The following is an 8899-nucleotide window of genomic DNA, read 5'->3' as shown; positions in this document are numbered from 1 at the left end:
AAGGGTTCTTTTTCTATATATTTTTTGAAGCAATGACAAACATGAAGCAATAACATGAAGTATTTAAACTGTAAATAATCGTAATGGATAAAATTACTCATGTTCTCCGGAAATGCACCAATTAGGCCATGGGTGTTCATCTCGAGTCTTTCCAGTCAATTTAAAACTTATGAAACCAATAATATCCTAAAATACATTTTTAAAAATGTTTAATCCTTCAATTATACATATTAACATCATCATGCAACTGGTTTTGGAACGTACTCATGCACAGAGAGCACCAAATCCAATAGCAAACCACAAAATGAAAGCGAGAGGCTCAACCTGCCCCATTTTTGTTGAAGACAAATACTTGGATTTGCTTAGTTTTTTGCTTAAGTCCCAAGAAGACCAAGCTTAACATAGATCTTATCATGTTCAAAATGAATAGTAAGGACTTTGGAAAACCTGCAAATGTTCCAAGACAAACAATCATGCATGGAGACAAGGTACTCAACTAGTAGGACTCTCAGTGCAGGAGTGGTCAAATACAAACAACCAGCATTGAGTCATACCTCTTTGACAACAAACTTGACGTACTTGTTCTTGTCAAACAGTGATGTTTTTATCTCTACCCAATTAATGAATTGTGTTGAGCTACCCCAGTACATACCATAACGTTATTCTATTAACCTACAACTGAAAGAGAACCAGGGATGATGCGGTACAGATTGGTTGTACCGACTGGTTTTATCAAGGAAATGGACAAAATAACATTTCCAACTGCTGATGTAAAAGCTCTCATGATTGAACTATGAAGTAGCATATTAAACCAATCTGACCAGTGCATCATGCGCAGTGATATCGAGGCAATAGATGTGTTCGTACTAAAATCGTACTGATTCAAATGTCAAAGTTTTGCAGAGGCCTGCTGTTGAACCATCCTTTGATTTAGCTGTCTTGAACCATAGAAAGAGCTAAAATATATGTGATACAGGTCCTTTGTATCATGGGCCTGCTTTCTTTCCTGGATGGAGATTATTTTCTTTCTGAGTTTAAATGGAAGAGAAAGGGTCACGATATCAAAATCCATTATTTCAGTGATAAGACACTGAATCATTGTGTTCTTATCAAGTTATTTTATATTAAACATTTTCAAGCCTCATTGATTGTCTCAAGGTTTCCTTGGTTTTATTAGCACACTAATCATTATACTGGTCAGTGTTTTGCTAGATTAAATATAGATTATGGGTTTCTGAACCTCTTATTCCAATTTCTCTTTCCTAAAGACTATGTCATGTGAAAGAGAAAACATGTGCTGTAGATTCTAAGAAAAGTCTGATGTGTTTTATGCAAAAACTATCTCTGATGTTCAGCTTCTAAAATATAAGTAAAAATGCTTCAACTGCATAGCAGTCTCATCTTCTCATAATTATTTTCACCATATATGTTCTTTACGTGTTTTCAGAGGTGAATAGTATACCCGAATGAAGAAACATTACTACAAATACATAACTTAATTACAAAAAACATAAACGTATGAGAAATACTTTTTCAAAACATTTCCAGTCAATATAAAACTTATGAAACTAACACGTATAGTAGGTAATGAGAGGGTAAAGCAAAGTACTTCTAGTGACAAATCTAGTGTTTACTGGGTCTTCTTGACCTTCAAATGGCACAACAGGTTCAGCAGATGGCTTTTGAACAACAAAGCTGGTGTAAAAATGAGAAGTTTCACTTCAACATTTTCTGTAGGTGTGTTTCTGAGTTTGGTGATTCTTTGGCTAAATCAGATTTGTTTTGTCATTCAGTGAGGTTGCCTACTGTGGGTAGAGTATTCGGAAATTTTACTAATATAATACTTACTTATATTACTCAAGTACAAATTAATAGTGCAGATTTTTCTCCCCAAAAGTTACTGAATAAATGTGTTATTACACTCTTTTTATTGTTTCATCTTGTTGTTCAGCACTAGTCCTAATACTGTGGTCTTAAATGTGCTGATGAATAATTTTAACATTTGTAGAATGTGTGGAGTGAGAAATTAGTTGTGCAGTTGTTAAATTGTATTATGCAGATCTCATGTAGGTCAATGGTAGTACTTCATCTTTTAGGTTTATCTTGTAAAATTAATACATAAACAAATATGCATTAATTTAAATAGTTGTGGGTTTTTTTTTATTATAACAGTGGAATTATTTGGCCCCAATGTCTTTCAACAGATGTAATGCAATTTTGTAAATGTAATACAATAATGAAGAAATATATTTAAATTCCAAGAATTTTCTGCTTTTATTGTTTTCACTCGGACTCTGTAGCTTTATTACTTCTCCTCGTAGAGTGTTTGAGTAAAAACTATTTTGATATTGTTTTATTTAATGCTCATAACAATGTCTTTGCTAACTTGTACTAATCAGATATTTTAAATAAAGTTGTGTGAAATATCAAACATTTTTCTTTTGGTGATGCTTTTGTGTTTTTAATGATTCTGGTGTTTGTGTGGCCATACTAACTTTATTTATTTATCTATTCACAATAAAATGCCTTACAAAAGATAATACAGAATGGTTAGACTCATTTTTGTGAACATATCCTTATCAAGAAGTAAATCAGAAATTCTCCTTACAAGTATGAAATGGGAACTTTGAACAGTTCAGAGCATGTTTCCGGTTGTTGAGTCTTGAAGCCAGGTGTCACTGTTGACGACACGGCCGGCTGACAACAGGGAGCTATTGGGAAGAACATTATGATCCTGTTAATTACAAAGGTGACATAACGCATGTCAACCTGATTCTGCAAACCCACAGGGATGTTGTCAACTAGCTGAGTAATCCTCCGACCATCTGGTTAACAGAAGAAAGCAGTTTTCACACTCACTTGTTTTAGAACATTTTGTTTAAAAAAAAAAAGGAAAAAAAATAGCACAGAAACAGAACTGCTATGGCCCTGTGATCTAGAAAAACAACCACAACCTCTCCACACATCATCACCTCTTTGCAGCTATTACAAATAGATGCACACTTAATTAGAAGCAAAAATTCTGAAGACAGTGAAATGCTGTTCTGAACTGAGGCAAATGAGTTCTGCCCTAACTCTTGACCTGCTCTGCCCCAGTAGCTTTATTGGCACCTCCCTCGGTCTTACTATTTAAGAGGAGGTCAAATAAACTTTTGTGACCTGAGTCAGTCTGTCACGCATGGTTAGATTTCAAAAGAAACACATGGCTTGAGATGTTGTTTTTCCTTCCTGGAGCACTGAGGGGATCTTGTTTCCGATATAGTGAAGACCACAAGCATGGAAGGACACAGACAAAGTAAATTATGACCGATTAAATCAGCGTCTTTTTTATTTACACACAACATATAACTATAAATGTATGCCTCATCTGTAGCTTTTTACACTATGTTTGTGTACATGTTTGCAAATTGTCATAAATAAGCAATGTCACTTTAATAAAATTATAATAGCTTGACAAATTTCTCAAGCATTGTACAAGGTCCTGAAATCTAACAGGCGGTTTGCAAGCATACATGTGTTTGAATGAGTGCCTTGCTGTAACCAGAAGCACGAGGGTAAGTTCATTCAGGGATAGAGGCTGTGCACAGTCATCAGGAAGTGAAACAGAACAGAATGTGCTGTACTAATCTGATTGAAAAACACTGCCCTGAGTGGATGTATGAAAAAAAAAGATGTTTTATTTAAACAGCTACAAGGAGACCCCATGGCAGTGGGAGGATCTGTGCTAAGAAAACAAATTGAGTCCTAACTCCTCATTTTTTTTTGGTGATATGAAAGCTAAAAAGGTGGACAGAGTGTCTGAGGAGCAGCACGCTCTGACTGAAATAAAGCTGAGCAGCATAATGCTCTTTGTTTGTGTTCCAGGCGTCCATGTTACGTACATGGGAGTAATCTCCCAAGCGATTCCTTTTATCCCTGAACTTTTGCCCCCAGAAAAGAGAGCTTGTTATGGCTGTCTTCCAAGAATCCAAAATAGATAACTGAGAAAATGTTGAAAACAAATTAAAGGGGGCAGGGGAGAAATGTTTCATCTCAACTTAAAGCTAATATTGCAGAGATTTATAGGTTTGCTTTCATTCTGTTTTCTCAGACTATGCAACAGAAGATTTTCTAAGATTTATGACGTGTTGTCTTTTTATGACAGCAATACTCTGGCATTTTTTTATAAAACAATAATTAGTTTAGAGAATTACGAAACTCTTCAATCAATTTAATACCTGAAGATGACACCCAACATTTCAGTTTAAAACTGTGTTTCACACTAAAAGTTAGTAAAACAGTTAATAGCTGTTTAACATTTTGTCACATTATAAAAACCAACTTTATTTCATTTGGATTTTTTGACATACATCCAAAAATGTCCAAGTGACAGTGGAATGGAAGGGAAAAAAAGCATATGGTTTTAATTTTGGGGAAAATGCAGTGTGCTTTTTGTATTCAGCCCCATTTATCTTGACACCCCCAAACAAAATGAACAATTGCAGGCCTCAGAAGTTTTGTTGGAAAACATCAACAAAATCTGTACCCCATTTTAAAGACCAAGGAACAGAGCAGACAGGTAATGTTATGGAGAAGTTAAAGCCAGGTTAGGTAGGAAAGGAGCTTTAAACATCTCACCCAGCATTGTTTAATCCATCATCCAAAAAGTGGAAAGTGACAGAGCTGCACACCTACAAAGACATGGCTGGGCAAGAGGAGCATTCATCAGAGAAGCAGCTTAGAGGCCCTTAATTATGAATGAACAAATCCGTCTACAGGACAACTATTAGTCATACACTTTGTGTAGCAGGAACAATCAATTGTTGAGTGGCAGTCAGACGAGGTACAGTTTGCTGTTTTCCACAAGCCATCAAGGGAACACAACAAAGGTGTTCTGGTTAAATGAGAACAAGTTTATTTATCTGCCATACCCCACATCAACCTGAAAACACCACTTCCATGTTGGAGCATGGTAGTGGCACCATCATTCTATGAGGACAGTCTTCTTCAGCAGAAACAGTGAAGCTATTCAGAGAGGAATCAAGCAAATGAATTAGGTAGTTTTACAAAGCTGTTAGAAAAATACCCAAAAGACCTGCAGCTATAATTGCACAATTGATGACTCAGGATGGCTGAATATTAATGCACACCTCTCTTTTAGGATTCTTATTTTAGACAGGCCTGTGACACCAAACTCCACAAGACTGCACCAAGGCTCCTGGTTGTACCACAAAAAAAAGGTATTAAAAAGTTATGTTTTACTGATACGTCATCGTCATTAAATTGTGTTTTACATTTTTCTATTGGAGAGAAAATTTTTCATTTGTTGCCAAATAACTGAATTTGAATGTGTACACATAAAGCTCAGAATAAAAACATACGGTCTGTCTGAATATGCCTAGATATTTTATAGAGAGATGATTTATTTCAACCTCTATTTAGAAAATCAGAAAGCAAGAAAAAAAAAACATGCTGTTCCACTTGGAGTCCAGGACAGCCTGATCCCGTTTTAGCACCTCACATTTCCTGATGTCACACAAATTGCCTGTACTTTTTGATTAAGTGTTATAAGCATCCATGGTGCAGCTGCAGTATAAGCTTTGCACGGCAGTACAGTTAGGGTATATCAAGATTTCTATCTGTATTTAGCCTGCTGAGATGTCCACACTATGGACTATTTGATAGGAGCGTCTGTCAGCTTAATACAATTTACTGGAAACCTCCAAGAAATACAGCTATATATAGCTTTGTAGACGTGTAAACTGAAAACTGACTGTATGTTCTCATGCTCAGTTCATAACGTGACACATTTCCTTATTTGGAGTAATAACAGAACTTTATGGTCATTTCCTCATCTTCTCACTATCACTGGTAATACAAGACATAGCTTGCAGTGTGTCAGAACTTTAGTTAGAAGGAAGTTGCTTTATAAATCATTTTAAACGACAATTTGTTCCAATAAATCAAGTAGAAAAAAATCACTGAACACATCAGACTTTTGGTTTCGAGTAAATAACAGCTTTACTCAAGTTTCCTCTATCATGATGACGCGACACTCGTCTTTCTTTGCCTTGTGTTTTACTTTTTCATGTGAGGAATGAGGTGTCACCATAGATCTAGCAAAAACGTCGGTTGCTCTCTCCTTCCACTGTGTCACACTTTTTCATGAAGGTGCCTTTGAACAGGAAGCGTGAAAACCGTTTCTGCCCGCCCACCTGCACCCTTCCAAGGGGTCGTTGGTTTTTTTTTTTTGTCCTGTTGAGCAATAGCGCAGTGTGTTAACTTACCGATGTTCTTATGTAATCACTAAAACCCTGGCAGATGTTTTCCGTGTTATATCATTGTCGGGTCAACTTGACTGTCAGGAGTTTAACCCGTGAGTTTAAAAGCCTAACAATATTAACAGATCAAACCATTAAGATTAAATACCTGGTATTTAGAAATTGGTCCTTCCTACTGGTAACTCTTTGATGTACTTAAACAACAGGCAGAAACACATTTTTAAAAATTACATTTTAACTAATAGCTGCGAGTAAATAACATTCATGTATTTTAAATAGTTCCAATAGTTGATTTAAAAAGTCTTCACACCCCTGTTATCAATGTACTAGTTTTGTGGTGGAAAAACAAATAATGCCTATTAGACACAGGATAATGCAGTAAATGCAAAAATCCCTCTTTGAAAAGAATGGTTTAATATAACAACAGTTTAAACAGACTGCACGACAAAGAAAAATTGAGTACCAAGAAGAGGAGTCTGAGTTATTATATTTCCATACACAGCAATGAGTATATAATTTGACTTACAAGGAGTTTGCATCATGCCAAAATTAGATATTCTAAGGCATAGGTTATCACCAAGCTTCGAGAGTTGTTATCCAGAATCTTTAAAATCAATCCATAGTGCATTAAAACAGTGGCCTAAGTTCACAAGACTCAAATACTTACCAAGGACATTTTAGAAAGCAGAGCCTGACTGGGTTTCAAGTCAGGTGGCTGGCAAGGCACCTGACCTGAGGTTGAATGAGTCCCTAAGTTCAATTTCATTTGAAGAACCACTTTCAGGCAAACCCACTGCAATTAGTACACACTTGCAAGAGTTGAAAAATTTGCTCACGCCTCAGGCATGTTGTAGATTCATCCGGTATGTGGGGCACACATGTGATGGTAGCTTGATATCAGAACCAATGGATAAGTGGGGGCATCCATACATGTCGTCCTGCACTATGTTAAAGAGTAAGTTCAACATGCCAGACCATTGCACAATATAACCATACAGCTTTCCATATCCCAAAAACGGCACCACCATCAGTCTCCGTCAAGCACTGGTAATCCTATCGAATATCTCAACAGGACATCTTTTTTTGCAGGATCACCTTCACTCACTGGTCTGGGGAACTGTTGGATACTTCTGCTGCTGGCTCTTGATGTATTTTTGACAACATGGTAGCAGATGACATAATGTGACTTCCCTCACGTACAAGTCCTCATGCCACTACTCAGATCTGTTAGTATTTATTACGGATATAACACCTCCTTGCAAACTGAGTTACTTACCCAGCAATCACTTTTCAACAGGTTTACCTTATTATGTTAAAACCAGACCATTTTTTCAGGTAGCTTAACTTTTTTTTGGTTAGTAAAAGTGATATGGCTCTCTGCCCAGGGTTGCACAAATAGCTGCCACCTGAGCTGAACAAGTTCTCTATTCCTTTATAATTTGCCAGGTTATGGGAATGGGCGCCTCCCTGTGGTGTGCGCACTCTATGAAAATGATGGCATGCAGTGAGTACTGCCAGCTAATAAAGTGGAAGTAGATGGTTTGAGACTCATAATTTGGACTGTAGTGAAAGAACAAGTTGTTATTTTTCAGGAATACAGCCAACGCTTTATTATCTCTTGTTCAAAGAAGTACATAAGACAACTGAAGAAAACTCAGATGTAAATTGCATAAATCTTCACACAAATTGAGATTTTTAAAAGCTTTTTATTTGTGACCAAAATGAACTTTCTTGGCTTTAGGGTCAGCTTACTTAAGGAAAGCATAAAAAGGGCACAAAATAAGCTTATTAAACATTTACTGGATTATTCATTGGACAGTTTAGGGTTTTTCAAAAAACTCTGAAAAAATAAAATTGTTGGTGTGCTCAAACATGTTAAATTTAATGAAGACATTTATCCAACAGTTGTGGTTGTAACTCTGACAGTTATACGGTTTTATGTAGTTGTTTTTCTTTTTATTTTGTTTTTTTTTTCTTTGTGTCTTTGGCTTGCAATTTTGCTCTTCATAGGGAGAAATTTGTGAAGTAACACACTGCAGTACAGTCTGACTTTTCTACTGCGCTTGCAAATGTCAGTTTGACACTGAAGAAAAGGAGATGAGTTAAGCAGGAAAAAGCCGATCTTATTTTTACAAGACACAATGTACTGCCAAATGTGTTAAAGAAAATTTTCACAAGGTTTTCTCGTGACAGTTTCTCATAAAGCATTGCTTTCAAACATAGAAAATGTTACAAAGCCCTAATTTAGAAAGTTCTTTACCTCATTTACAGTGAGCCAACCTTTAGCTGTTGATGACTATCTTTCATTTAGTCATGCACTTTACAAGATACATTAAATCTTAGCTGTGGAGTATTATCTTTCCAACAGGGAACTTTTTGGTAGAAGAAAAGAAGAAAAAAAGAGAAGGAAAAATGAAACAAAGAAAAATCAATAATGCCATAGCTGTAGATCCCTTCAGCTCCAGAGTTGCCATGTTTCTCTTGACTTCTCTGCACATCTTTTCTTTCCCTGGCTTTCACTTTATCTGGGCATCATTCACCAATTAGTGAAGTTATTCTGGCAGATGGTTGCACTAGATTTTATTTATGATAGTAAAGGGGGTTGAATATGGATGCAGACTATACTTTTCACATTTTCA

Source organism: Poeciliopsis prolifica, unplaced genomic scaffold (genome assembly GCF_027474105.1).
Source record: "Poeciliopsis prolifica strain line A6 unplaced genomic scaffold, Auburn_PproV2 SCAFFOLD003, whole genome shotgun sequence".
Taxonomy (NCBI): domain Eukaryota; kingdom Metazoa; phylum Chordata; class Actinopteri; order Cyprinodontiformes; family Poeciliidae; genus Poeciliopsis; species Poeciliopsis prolifica.
Note: the sequence above shows the minus strand (reverse complement) of the source record.